Source organism: Miscanthus floridulus, chromosome 8 (assembly GCF_019320115.1).
Source record: "Miscanthus floridulus cultivar M001 chromosome 8, ASM1932011v1, whole genome shotgun sequence".
NCBI classification, from domain to species: Eukaryota; Viridiplantae; Streptophyta; class Magnoliopsida; order Poales; family Poaceae; genus Miscanthus; species Miscanthus floridulus.
The window spans coordinates 141,676,316-141,691,814 of record NC_089587.1 but is presented as its reverse complement, the minus strand read 5'-3'; the positions used below and the strand labels follow the sequence as shown (position 1 = coordinate 141,691,814).

At 41.3% G+C, this 15,499-nt stretch overlaps 2 pseudogenes; both read left to right on the top strand.

Moving 5' to 3' along the window:
- The first annotated feature begins 803 nt into the window (after window positions 1-803).
- On the top strand, window positions 804-2,935 carry LOC136469948 (uncharacterized; annotated as a pseudogene).
- Window positions 2,936-7,230: 4,295 nt separating this feature from the next.
- LOC136473601 (ammonium transporter 3 member 2-like) lies at window positions 7,231-15,392 on the top strand (annotated as a pseudogene).
- Window positions 15,393-15,499: the final 107 nt, after the last annotated feature.

Here is a 15,499-nt window from a genome sequence, read left to right as displayed (position 1 = left end):
TTCACTAAGCACCAGATTAGCTAATCGCGAAAGCGACATATCAATATTTATATTCACTAATCGCGCGCTCGCTCATCCAGCGTGTATAAAATATTTGAGCGTGAAAGCGACACTTGCCTTGAATAGTGAAGTGGTTGAGCCACTCCCAGTGAGTGCCCGGGCACTGTTCATATCCCGAATTTGAATAGTGAACGCGAATTTGAATAGTGAAATCTGAATAGTGCTGTGAATAGTAACTCGAGAATTTTAAAATTTGAATCTTGAGTTTGAATAACCAGTACCGTCCGGTATTGGTATCAGAGCCTGGTTATTATATTTTGAATTTAAGGGATTTAATATAATCTATTGAAGATTAAAAAGTTACATTATTTAAATTTAGAAGTGAATACAGAAAAGACAGTCACTACTAAAGAGAATATAAATATAAGGTGCAGACTAAATAGTTCTGAAGAACATACTTGGCATACCTCTCACAGACACAATAAATAAAGCAGCATTAGGATTTTTAGAAGGTGATATGAATGAAAATATGTTGATAACATATATAGCTCCAGACTTAATAATGCCAGTTAAAGAATTTATAGATAAGATGGCATTCGGATTTTAAACTAAAGGATATGAAGAATTTAAAGGAACGAATTTATTAGTAAGCATAGAATTTATAGGAAGGTTAACCAATAGAAGTGGAACCAGATATAAGGTAAATGTGAACAATGTTGTAGAAAGTATACAATCTAAAGAAATAAAATTTATGAGTCCTCTTAAAATAAGTTCTGAAGAAAGAGCAGGAGAAGAATGGAATATAAGCTCATTAATAGAACCAAAAATTTTAAAACAACCTAAAGATTACATAAGCTATGAAAATAATAGAGGGTTGACTAGTATTAGGTTTGTAGATTATAAAGAACAAAGTTTAGATGATTTAGAAGCATCCAGTTCAGAGTCAAAATTGGAAGAAAATAGAAGGCATAGCATATGTGAATTTATGGAAAAATTAGATATAGATAATGAAATAAATCATTATAAGCAAAAGCTAAGCAAAATTCATGATGAATATAAAACCTCCATGATATGCAAATGGGCTGCTATAAGAGAAAGGGAACTCTACTTTAGACGAGAAATATGTAGACTTGAAAATATCAAGAAAGATAGAGAATTAAATGCTAAGAAACTTAGCATTCCAATAAAGAAAAATGACTTTGTGTCAAAACAAATAGATAACAGGGTAAAAGAAGTCCAAAAAGAATTAGAACATAGCAAGGATAAGATAAATGATATAGAAGATAATGATATAAGCGAAGATGAGCAATGGGAAATTAATAATAAGCTCTTACTAGAAAGCTATGAAGAAGAGGATGAAGATACAATTGAGATATGTAGTAATAACTCAGAAACTCTCATAAACCCCTTAGAAAATAAAGAGTTGCCTAAAAATAATGCTATAGAAGCAATGGAAATAGATCCAAGTTCATTAAAAAGAAGACGAGGTCCTAAAATAAAGATAGAAGGTGAAAGTGAGAGACCAACTAGAAAACCAGGAACTTGGCCACCAGAAAAAGAAGAACCTACATATACATATATACCTGGACAATATAAGCATATGGGTTCAAAAAGAAGAGAATTTGAAAAGAAGGTGCAATTCCAGAATTATAAAAGTGATGGTGCTATACTAAATTTAGCAGCACATGATCCTATAGATTGGTCAAATATAATTAGCATATGGAAAGGATTGATAGTCCAAAAGTATATACAAAATCAGCATAATATTGGAAATAGAGTAGAAGATATGATTACATATTTAGAAACATTTTTAGGTGAATCAGTCAAAGTTTTATGGGAACAATGGGTAGAAGCTTTCCCTAACCATTATGCCCAATTAAAAATGGCTGGTAGTAATCCATATAATTTTGCAAATATTATATCAAGCATTGTAATAGGTGAAGATCCTGAATTAGGATTTACTGTATTACAAAATGAAAGATTAAAAGAAATAGAAAAATTGTCACTGACAAGCTGGAAAGGAATAAAAGAATTTTCTCAACACTATTTGTATAATGCTACTACTGCCCAGCAAGGTTATAACCAAGGTATAGTAGAAAAATATTTTAATAAATTACCAGAGCCTTTAGGTTCTATGATATTAGAAGAATATAAAAAGGAAACTATTGGTAAAGAATATAATATCTCTCAGGCTATAACATTCGTTTTCAAACAATTAAGAAAAATATGCACGAATATACAAGCCCAAAGATCAATGAAGCAATCAGATTATAATTTTTGCAATAAAATAGTTCAAATACCATTGACATATGGAGAAGAGAGATCTAGAAATAAGAAATATCCTAAGAATTATAAGAAAGGAAATGTAAAGACAAAGAGACGCTATTTCCTTAGAAGATCAGACAATAGAGCTCCATTCCTCCATAAAAGGAATGTAAGAAGATATAATCCTAGAAAAAATTATGATAGTACATGTAGATGATTTATTTGCAACTCACCAGATCACTTAAGCAAAACATGTCCTAACAAAGACAAGAAAAGGTATTCCAATAAGCAAGAAGAACAAGAAAAGGTTCAAATAATAGATAGTGTGAATGAAAATATCTTAGTCAGTGATGATGATATAATGGATGATGAATCAATATATTCAATTATAGAGACAGATGAAATAGAATATGATGAAGAAAAAGAATCAAGTGATGAAGAGTTAGATTTAATTGATGAGTTAGCAGGATTAAAAATAGAAATGATGGATCAAATAAACTACGAACACAAGTGGGATCATAAAAAAGGCGATCATAATATAAAATGTGTTTTTTGCATATATTATCAAGATCCAGCAGAAAGAGCAACATGTAGGCTATGCTTAAGACAAGCATGCATGTCATGTTTAAAACAGCAAAGCAATATGAAAAGAATTCAGAAGCTAAAATAATATATGAAGAAAATAAAGTGCAATCAGAAAAGGAAGTAATTCTAGAGGAAAAAAGAAACAAATATTTAAATAATATTCCACAAGAGTTTCTCATTCCTAGATTAAGTTTTAAGACTGAACAAACTTTGTCATACTTTACCCGTGATGTTAAAGATATAATTTGGAAGAAATATGCTGAAAGGCATTACAAAACCTTTCATGATATACAAAAATACTTTATGAAATTATACCAAGGTAAAGAAAGACATCTAGGAATAATTGTGAATGCAAATACTTTTCCTTTACTTCATCTTGATGATAAATTAATTGTTAAGCCTCATCAAAGATTCTTAATATTGAAGGCTGATATAAATTTAAAATATTTCAGAAGTATACAAAGAAATATTGGAGATGATATATCTTTGCAGACTATTATTGATCATGGATTAGTTCATGATATATATGGTACACTTGAAGAGATACTCCAATCAAACCTTGGAATAGCTATCAAAGAAGCTTGTAAGAAATTAGCATGCATTCAAGGTAGATACAAAATTAAGTTTTGTTCTAATCTCCCAAAATTTACACAACCAATAAGACCAGCATGCCATGATATATATATTACAAAGGGATCATACAAATTTCCTACTACATGGAATTCAGACTCATGGCAAAATTATGAAGAGTTGTTCGTAAAAGACACAAACCATGATAATTGGAGAATTTTCAGTGAAGCAAAAGAATTAGAAGGGAATATCAAATTTGCTTCTGAATATTATATGATGTACCAAAATAAAATAATAAAAGTATTCTTGAGAGAATACTATGGAAGATATAGCATAATACAAAGAGAAGTTGGCAGACTAATAAAGCCAAGTTATGGCAAAGAATGTCAATTACGAAAAGAATATCGTGAATTGTTGTCCTGGTATGAAATATGGCAACCTGAAGAAGTGGACAGCGAAGAAAATATTGAAGAATCAATATAGACTCAGTTCAATATTAATATATTCATACAAGAAATATACTCCTTATGTTGATAAGGTTTATCAACAATTTGTCCGGGGGAAGAGATACATGCCATGGAGATAATACTACATGCCTATTCTTGATTTGATGTTTGCAACATCAATCATTCGGGCGTGGAAGACCATACCAAAGAATATCCAGAAGGATACGATCAGATCTAGAATATCCAGAAGGATACGATCAGATCGTGCGCGATGGAGGACAGCGCAAAAGGAATATACAGTCACTCTACTGTAGCCAGGACAATTATTCTCCATCCAGCTGTCCAGGCAACAGTACGAAGAGATAATTGAAGACGCTAGACGCTTCCTTAAGCACGAAGGCTCCTCAATTAAATAATTGAAGACTTCGCCTCGAATGCTCCTTCAGACGATAAGGCTCGCTCCGTCAGAAGATAAGCGCGAAGGACGCTCCCTCCATGCTATAAAGCGGGACGCCGGGCGCATTCATTCAGCATCGAAGATCGAATGCTCAAGCAGAAGAACCACCACCACACCTCAGACACCCACTCTCATCCACCACCCACTCCACCAACTCTCCACCCACACACATACACATGAAGACATGATCTTAGAAGCTCTCTGAGAATCATCCACCATGAATAGTAATACTCCACTACCGTTGTATTACTCCACCATTAGCTGTAAATTAGAATAAAGGAGGTCCCTGTGATCATCCTGCGCTTGTAAGGTAATCCCTAAGGTTTCTGCTAAGTGCTTGGGGTTTCCCGAAAGGGAAAGCCGTATGTAAGCTTGCTCTGTGAAAATGAATTAAGTTTTTTCGTTTGAATCCCTGCCTTCCTTTAAGCTCGTTCATATGGGACGACGTCTCTATGCTAGGGACCCTAGAGGAGAAACCTCTGCGTGTGTTGTTCTCGTGTTAGCCCAGATAGCGGCGTTTGTAGAGAACCCTGTGTGCGCAGAGAAGTGTTCCCCTTGGGTGGAACTGCCTGGGGAGACGATAGAGCCTGAGTCCTGTGTGTTCGTGGCTGGGGATAGCGAGGGAGTAGACCGGGTTAGTCTAGTTCTGAAGCAAGTTAGTGATGCATACGGTGAGTACCGAGTAGGACTGTCACAAGCATAGTACGCACGACCGGCTGAATTTTTTGTCTCGCCAGCCTGCAGAAGATCCTTAGAAATGTTCCGCATAAGCATATTCACTAAGCACCAGATTAGCTAATCGCGAAAGCGACATATCAATATTTATATTCACTAATCGCGCGCTCGCTCATCCAGCGTGTATAAAATATTTGAGCGTGAAAGCGACACTTGCCTTGAATAGTGAAGTGGTTGAGCCACTCCCGGTGAGTGCTCGGGCACTGTTCATATCCCGAATTTGAATAGTGAAGTACGGTCTTTGCATGGCTGATGGAGGCAGACAACTCAACAGGATACATACTTCCTCTGTCTCAAACTATACGTCGTTCCGATAACCTTCGAGAGTCCAATAATCTCAAATTTGACCGAAATTATACGATGAAATAATAATATGTATGATACCAACTAAGTATACTTATTTGATGTTATCAATCTTTGTAATTCATCTCTATAATTTTGGTCAATGTTCTGACTCCTCAAGATTCTTGGAAAATGATTACCCAAAACCAGTAGTAAAAATATTACTCCCGACCGTATAATCTACATTATTAGTACGTATGTACTCCATGCCGTACATATATCTAGAAAAACAATTAATCTGCAGAAAAATGGCACTCGAGTGGGATGTGAAGGCGTGCGTACATCGTCGATCGAGTTTCATTTTGATTTGAGGTTGCTGTAGTTATGCTAATGCAAATGCAAAAAGATGACAAGAAATAATCCCAACCGCAGACGTCAGCCAGGGCACCGACGGAAGTCCGGGCCCACCTGCCAGCCAGTGTACAGCGGCAACTGGTCCTTCGGATGCTTCGTCGGAGGTCCCAATTGGCCTGGCAATGGCACAGGGGAAACGAAAAAAGTTCAGACGCCCATACAAGCCCAAGGGCAATTGAGTCATTCTCCAGAGCCGTTACCCACCGTTAAGAGCAAATGCCGACGGAATGGCGTGAGGGAAAAGAAAAGTTCAAGCGAGGGCATGTAGGTGACGACCAACTTTTAAGGGGTACGCAGGAGTGTGACATCTTTTTTAAGGGTACACAGGTAAAAGCCTCCCCAAATGACCATGAGCCGTTTATTTATTTGGATTGGACGGTCACGATTACCTAAGTGGTAATAGATAAAATGTATCCCGAAATGACTGAGCCGTTGATTTATTCCGACTCGTGCACATGCCATTGGGATTCGGCACTGCTATGCGCACGGAGAGGGAAAGATATCGCATCTGTATCCTGTGATTTTTTTTTTGACACAGGATGCATGTCTTTAATATCTCCCGTGATTAAGGAAATCGGCATGCATGTTTTTAAAGGAATTTCCTCTCCCATCATTAGGGATGCCGAAGAAGTATTTTTGTCTTTCTATAGATTCTTTAGTTTATTAAGGCTTCGTTTGGCAGGGTTTCTTCACCGACTTCAGGAGCCGTTTGGAGCCGTTTTCTACCAAACGGGGTAAAGTAAAATAGCTTCAGCTTTCACAGTGATTTGGGGTGGGATGGAGCAAAAAAAGTGGCTTCTCCTCCATGCCCCTAAAAACATGCTCTCACAGGGAAACCATTTTGCCAAACGATTTACCAAAACCGCTTCAACTTCACCGGTGGAACTGTTCGTGGAGCTGAAGTCAAAAAAAAAATAGCTTCACTAGTGAAGTGAAGTCCTACCAAATGGGGCCTAAGTAATTAAAAAGATTGAAAGGAATCGCTTCTCTATCTTCCGTGATTATTGAAATCGGCATGCATGTTTTTAGTATCTCCTGTGACCAGGGAAATCGGCATGCATCTTTTTCAAATTACATAATATAGACACAGAAGTCCACAGTAGAAACACAGCACAGTCGTCTAGGCGTCAATAGGTGCCTCATCTGCTACAGAAAAAATAGCACCGCTAAATTAAAAAAATACTTATTGTTGATCGTCTGCTATTAAAAGAATAGCACCGCTAAATTACCAAGTACCTGGAGTAGTTTTTTTTTGTCTTCTGGTTCCTCGCTAGCTGGCAAAGTTATTTTTTCTGGCTTCATCTTTTTGAGTTAATTTTTTGAAGAGGAGAGAAATAATTTAAAACTATTCATTACCACAGCAATATTCTCTAGAGATTGGAGTCGCACACTGTGGCCACTAACTTCACCACCCCGCACGCACCCTATAAGCAGACAGAGGAGAGAGGAGTCGTCGTCGTCGAGGTCGTCGGCAACATGTCGTCGTCCGGGACGATGCCACTGACGACACCACTGGCGTACCAGACGTCGGCGGCGTCGCCGGACTGGCTGAACAAGGGCGACAACGCGTGGCAGCTGACGGCGGCGACGCTGGTGGGGCTGCAGAGCTTCCCTGGCCTGGTGGTACTCTACGGCGGCGTGGTGAAGAAGAAGTGGGCCGTGAACTCGGCCTTCATGGCGCTGTACGCGTTCGCGGCGGTGTGGATCTGCTGGGTGACGTGGGCCTACAACATGTTGTTCGGCTACAAGCTGCTGCCGCTGTGGGGCAAGGCCCGGCCCGCGCTGAACCAGGGTTACCTCGTGGGGCAGGCCGACCTCCCCGCCACGGCGCACTACTTCGCCGACGGGACCACCGTGGAGACCGCCGCCGTGGAGCCGCTGTACCCAATGGCCACCGTGGTGTACTTCCAGTGCGTGTTCGCGGCCATCACGCTGATTCTCGTGGCCGGGTCGCTGCTGGGACGGATGAGCTTCGCGGCGTGGATGCTGTTCGTGCCGCTCTGGCTCACCTTCTCCTACACCGTCGGTGCCTTCTCCGTCTGGGGCGGCGGCTTCCTCTTCCAGTGGGGCGTCATCGACTACTGCGGCGGCTACGTCATCCACCTCTCCGCCGAGTTCGCCGGCTTCACGGCCGCCTACTGGGTGGGTCCCCGGGCGCACAAGGACAGGGAGAGGTTCCCGCCCAACAACATCCTGTTCACGCTCACCGGCGCGGGTTTGCTGTGGATGGGGTGGGCCGGGTTCAACGGCGGCGGGCCGTACGCCGCCAACGTAGTGGCGTCCATGTCGGTGCTCAACACCAACATCTGCACCGCCATGAGCCTCATCGTCTGGACATGCCTCGACGTCGTCTTCTTCAAGAAGCCGTCCGTCGTGGGCGTCGTCCAGGGCATGATCACAGGACTCGTCTGCATCACGCCCGCCGCAGGTGATCCCATCGTCCGTCTTCCCTTCCTCTGATGATCTGCCTGTGCCGTTCTCTTCTCATGCTGCCAAATTTTAAAATTTTCTCCTCCTCGATCGGAATTTCTCATTATATTGCTATACACAAAATTAGAAGACGGACAATGAGAAATTCCGTACCCCCTATTTTTCTTGAACGCACGTAAACCTGGTTTAATTTAATCAATCTGCCGATGGACGACGAGAATGTGATATATATCTGACGGTACGGTGTGCCGTGTGCGTGTGCGTGTACAGGGTTGGTGCAGGGTGCTTGGTTGATCTCTACCAACTTGGCCTAATGGCTAATTGGGTCTTTGATCTGTGTCCTTATCGGGGGCGTTCAACCCTATCTATGGTTAGTGGACTCCCGTCGCACAACGCCATAAAAAGGAGGTAGGGGCCGGAGCACAAGGCACGAGGTTCACCTGAGCCACTACAAAACCCCACTACATACTAACCCTAAGCCGATCTAGAGAGAGGGCCCTGTCAGCGACGGGAACCCGCCACCGACGCGTCTTCACCGTCGCCACTGCGACCGCGCCTCTACTGCGACGTCCACACCATCGCCGGACTCCACTGCTACTCTACGCCTTCACCGCGTCACCGACACCGACGCCATGGCCAACTCGTCTACCTCCAAGGCGACCGATGGTTTGCTAACACCGTATCCCTCTCTCTGTTTTCTAGCACTAGCTTATATTCTAGGGTTTATCATATCCTAAATTCAAGTTCATACACGCTAGATCTGCTGCTAGTCGATCCTAATAATCTATCAATGGTATCAAAGCATTACTAGATGTAGATCTAGCTTTTAGGGTAGATCAGATCGAGAAAGTAGAAGGAGAGGATTCGATTTGCGAATCGGATCGAAACCCTAACCCTAACCCTAGAAGAGAAACAGACGAAGAGGGGGAGGAACCTACCTGGATTCTTCATCACCGTCGACACCACTGCACGCGGGAAGAAGGACCCGCCGCGCGCCTCGCCGGCACGCGGAAAGAAAGCGCCGCGCACGCGAGCACCGGCTAGGGCACCATCATAGGACCGCTCGACGGCGGCACGCTCACCCCTGTGGCGGCGCCACCGTTCCGCTTTCTCTCCGGCCGCCGTGGTTTTGGGTGAGAAAGGGAGAGAGAGCCGGCCGCCGCAGCGTAGAGAGAGAAGGGAGAATAGCAAATGAAGTTAGGGTTCGTGAGAACCGGCGCGCGTGCGGTTTTTGTTCCGCCGAGAATGATGCTCAGCCGTCGGATCGCGATGGATGGCTCTCGGCGCTCGGGCCAGCTTTCAGCCCAGGCGGGCGAAGCAATTCCCGACCCAGGCCCAGGTTGCGGCCTAGGTGCGGGGACAGCACGGCGCACGAATGAATTTCGGCCTAAATGCACAGTAACCAATATGAATTTGTTTATTCTTTTTCAGAAGCAATTTTTGATGATTTTTGTCTAGTTTAAATCTCTCTCAAAATTTAAACCAGTGGGATAATTTTTTCAGAGAGTAGATGAGTATAGTAAAATGCTTCTGAAAAGTAAATAAATTATTTTTTCATGTTTCCGCTGCAAAGTTTAACGTTTATTATCTTCTAATTAAATTCGAACCAACAGAATGATTTAATTTAAAGAGTAGTTATTTAAATTATAATATTGTTATTTTTCTGACCATCGTTGATAATAGAAATATTATAATCTTTTTTCATCAGTTTTCCATGTATTAATTCTATTTTTGCCCAACAGTGATGTAGAATTATTGTAGAAGAATGTTATATGTTGTATGTTTTAATTTTGACCAAAGTTAAATTAAGGCATGCAATTATTAAGTCATATTTTCTCACTATCTCTAACGGTGTTTTTCATGACTCAACCTTATGGCATTTATCTCACACATACCGTCTCTTGAAGGGGACAACTATCGTGTATGGCGAGAGAAGTATGAATTAGCACTTGCGCTGTCCAAAAATGACCTAGCGCTTACCTCTCCATGTCCTACTGAACCAATGAACCTAGTGAGGGAAGAAAATGAAACTGATGCTGATTTCACTGTTCAATAGCGAGATCATGCAGAAGTAAGAATGAAATATGATCTTGAACGTAAGAAATAGGACATTTCGTAAGAAATAGGACATTTCAAACCACAAGTGCTTGATGGTGGCTAAGTCCACTATTTCAGATGCAATAAGGGGGTCTAACCCAGATTGTGACACCGCCACAGAGTATCTCAAGAAAATTGAGAGTCAGTTTACTGGCTCTTCAAAGGCTTATGCCAGTACCTTGATAAAGAAATTATTCAATGAGAAATACTCTGGTGGAGAGATAAGATAGCACATACTGAAGATGAACAACACGGCTTCCAAGCTGAAGCTAATGGATTTGGGGCTCAAGGATGAGTTTCTGATTCATTTGGTTTTTGCTTCCTTGCCTAAAGAATATGAAACTTTTGTTGTAAATTACAACAAGAAGCACAATAAATGGGATATTGAGAAGCTCATTGCAATGTGTGTGCAAGAAGAGGAGAGGCTAAAAAGCTCATAGGGTGACTCTACTAACCTTGTGAAGGACAACAACAAGAACTTTAACAAGAATGCCAAACCTTAAGGTAAACCCCTTAGAATGACCACCATCAGAACAACAACAATGCCCAAGTTGAAAAGGATCCGTGCAAATGGTGCAAGAAGCATGGATATTACCAGAGGAACTGTCCAGATTTCTTGAAGGGCCTTTTGAAGAGAAGTGAGGACTTTATTACATTCATAGATGAGTCCTTGTATTTAAGTTATGCAAAATCTACTTGATGAATTAAGTCAGGTGCAACTATTCATGTTATAAATTCATTACAGGGATTCCATATGAGGTGGACCCTGCATAGAGGAGAAAAAAGAATTAAAGATGCAAATGGAGTTAAAGCCATTGGAGATCTCTCTCTAGAATTAGATGATGGTTTTATACTTCAACTTTTAGATATTCTTTATGTACCCTCTTTGCGTAGAAACTTGATAAGTGTTTCACGACTAGACGATGATGGATATGATTGCCATTTTGGTAACGACAAATGTCAGATTGTGTTTAATAATAAGTGTGTTGGTCTTACCTTCTGACAAGACAAGATTTATTTGTTATCACTTTCTGGGAATGTGAATGCTGTGAGCACTGAGAATGAGAATGCTTCCTCATCTATGAATGCAACAAATAAGCAGAAGAGAGTTCATGATGTATCATTAAAATTATGGCACTATCGTTTAGGCCATATTTTGAGGGGAAAATAGAGTGATTGATTAAGAAATCAATTCTTTCGCCTTTAGAATTTTCAGATTTAGAACAATGCATTGATTGCATAAAAGGAAAGTATGTTAAGAAAATAAAGAAAGATGCCAAACGAAGCGCAAAAATTTTAGAAATAGTTCACATAGACATCTGTGGTCCTTTTCCTGTGAAGAGTGTGGATGGTTATGATTAATTTATAACATTCATAGATGATTATTCTTATTTTGGCTATATTTATTCAATTAAAGAAAGATCAGAAGCATTGGATAAATTTAAGATTTTTAAGGCTGAAGTAGAAAATCAGCACAACTTAAAGATTAAAGTAGTAAGATCTGACCGTGGGAAAGAGTACTACGGTCGACACACCTCATATGGCCAAGTTCCTAGACCTTTTGCATGGTTCTTATAGGAAAATGGCATAGTTGCCCAGTACTCTACACCGGGCGAGCCTCAGCAGAATTGAGTAGGTGAAAGATATAATCGTACCTTAATGGATATGGTGAGAAGTATGATAAGTTACTCTACTCTACCGATAAGTTTATGGATGAAGGTGTTAAAAATTGCCATTCATATTCTTAATCGAGTGCCAAGCAAGTCGGTGCCTAAAACACCATATGAATTGTGGATAGGAAATGAACCCTCACTTAATTATTTACATGTGTGGGGTTGTCCAGCTGAGGCTAAAGTCTTTAATCCCAACATAGGGAAGCTAGACTCTAAGACAGTCAGTTGTCATTTTATTGGCTATCCAGAAAAGTCAAAAGGTTATCGCTTCTATTGTCCTGACAGACATACGAAGTTTGTAGAAACGAGACACGCTGTGTTCTTGGAGGATGATATGGTCAAGGGGAGCATGGTAGCACAAGAAATTAATTTTGAAGAGAAGCAAATATACATGCCCACTCCGATGGTTCAGGAACCATTCTTCATGCTACCCATTGTTGTTGTACCAATAGTTCATGGCACTGTAGTAACAACATCTGTTGTTAGTTCTCTTGTGGCAACAATAAATGAACATGAGGAACCTATCGTTCAGGATCCCATAGAACCTGTTGTCACACATGAGGAAGAGCAACAATAGCCTCATATAGAACAAGCGTCAACTAATAAGGCACCTAGAAGGTCTCAAAGAGTTAGGAGATCAGCCATTCCTAATGACTACGAAGTCTATGAATGTAAAGAATTTCAAATAGAGGGTGATCCCACCTCATTTGAAGAAGCCATGAGAAGTGCTCAATCATCAAAGTGGCTTGAAGCCATGCAAGATGAAATAAAATCAATGAATACCAATGGTGTTTGGGACTTAGAAACAATTCCTAAAGGAGCCAGGATAGTAGGCTGTAAATAGGGTCTATAAAACTAAACATGACTCAAAAGAACATAGAAAGATTTAAAGCGCGACTTATGGCGAAAGGCTTCACGCAAAGAGAAGGCATAGATTACAATGAGACATTTTCTCCAGTCTTATCTAAGGATTCTTTTAGAATTATAATGGCGCTTGTAGCACATTATGATTTAGAATTACATCAGATCGATGTAAAGACGAAGTTCCTAAACGGGGATTTAGAGAAAAATATTTACATATCACAACCAAAAGGTTTTGTTGTGGAAGGAAAAGAACGTATGGGATGCTGCCTAAAGAAATCCATTTACGGAGTAAAACAAGTATCAAGACAGTGGTATTTAAAGTTTGATAGTACAATAAGAAAGTTTGGATTTCAAGAAAATGTAGAGGACAATTGCGTTTATGCAAAGTTCAAGAATCAGAAATACATTTTCCTAATCTTATATGCGTATGACATCTTACTTGCTAGTAGTGATGTTAATATACTACTAGAAACGAAGAAGTTCTTGTCCTCAAAGTTTGATATGAAGGATCTCGGTGAAGCTTCATTCGTTCTAGGAATAGAGATTTACCGAGATAGAGAAAATGGGGTTTTAGGACTATCACAAAAGACATACTTAGAAAAGGTTCTAAAGAAATATAGTATGCAAAATTATAAGCCTTCACCTGCTCTCATAGTCAAGGGTAATAGATTTGGGGAATTTCAATGTCCGAGGAACCAATATGAGCTCGATCAAATAAAAGCGGTTCCATATGCTTCAGCTGTCGGAAGTTTATAGTATGCTCAAGTGTGTACACGTCCTGACTTAGCATTTGTTACCGGGTTACTTGGCAGATATCAGAGTAATCCAGGAATAGAACACTGGAGACTAGTAAAGAAAGTTTTGCGTTACTTGCAATGGCACAAAAGGTCTCATGCTAACATACAGAAGATCTGATTCCCTATACATAGAGGGATATATAGATTCAGATTATGCGAGAGATGATAGAAAATTCATGTCAGGATATATATTCACTCTCGTAGGAGGAGCTATATCGTGGAAAAGCTCAAAGCAAACCGTCACTACATCATCTACGATATATGCTGAGTTTGTAGCGTGTTATGAGGCCACAGGGCAGGTAAATTGGCTGAAGAAGTTCATGCCCGGGTTGAAAGTGGTAGACGACATACATAAGCCACTAAAGTTATACTGCGATAATAATCCAAGCAGTATGTTATGCTCACAACAATAAGTTAAGTGGTGCTGCCAAACACATTGACATAAAGCATTATGTTGTGAAAGACAAAGTTCGGGATCATATAATCAGTCTTGAGCATATAAGTACAGAAAAGATACTCGTGGATCCGCTTACAAAAGGCTTACCACCCAACGTGTTCAGAGAACACTTAGCCAACATGGGTTTAAGGAAAGCCTATGATTCCTAGATAATAAGGGCCTAGATGAGAATCTATTTCAAAACAAAGAGGTGCATTGTAGCTGTTAATCGAATGGCAACTGACCGTGACGATGAGGCACTCTCTATGCACTGATCTGTGATGGAATGGAAAAAAGATAAAGTTAAGTTTAAGTCATAAGGTGAGATCAAAGGGGAGAATGTTAGGTTGATCTCTACCAACTTGGCCCAATGGCCAATTGGGCCCTTGATACTCGCCCTGATCGGGGGCGCCCAACCCTATCTATGGTTGGTGGGCCCCCAGTCGCACAGCACCATAAAAAGCAGGTGGGGGCGGAGCACAAGGCACGAGGTTCACCTGAGCCGACACAAACCCCACCAATGTCCTAACCCAAAGCCAATCTAGAGAGAGGGTGCTGCCAGCGGCGGGAAGCCACCACCACCGCGTCTTCACTGCCACCTTTGCGACTACGTCTCCACTACGACGTCCACACCATCACCAGACTCCACTGCTATTCTACGCCTTCACCACGTCACTGACACCGATGCCATGGCAAGCTCGTCTGCCAACAAGGCGACCAATGGTTTGCTAACACCGCATCTCTCTCTCTATTTCCTAGCACTAGTTCATATTCTAGGGTTTATCATATCCTAAATTCAAATTCATACACGCTAGATCTGCTGCTAGTCAATCCTAATGATCTATCACAGGGGTGGGTAGCCATTGTGATGGGCGTGCTACCTAGCAGCATCCCGTGGTACATGATGATGATCCTGCACAAGTGGTCTTCGCTGCTGAAGCACGTGGACGACATGCTAGGCATCATCCACATGCATGGTGTGGCGGGGCTCCTGGGCGGCCTGCTCATGGGGCTCCTCACCGACCCCACCCTGTGCGTGCTCTTCCTACCCATCACAACTCCTAGGGAACCTTCTACGACGGCGGTGCGTAGCTCGGCAAGCAACTAGTGGGCATGCTCTTCATCATCGGATGGAACGTGGCCGTCACCTCGATCATCTGCGTCGCCATCAATGCCGTCGTCCCGCTGCACATGACCAAGGACAAGCTCAAGGTCGGTGATGACGCCGTCCACGGCGAGGAGGCATACATGCTCTGGGGCGATGGTGAGCTCTACGATGTCATAGAGCACGTCCTGCACGGCGCCCCCACCGTCGCGCCCGTGTGCACGACCCCGAATTGAACTAGCTAGTTGCTAGTTGTGCATTGTGAATGTTGTTCAATGACCATGTATATTGCTCCATCCATCCATCCATCCATCCATGCATGCATTGTGTTGATGACCATCCG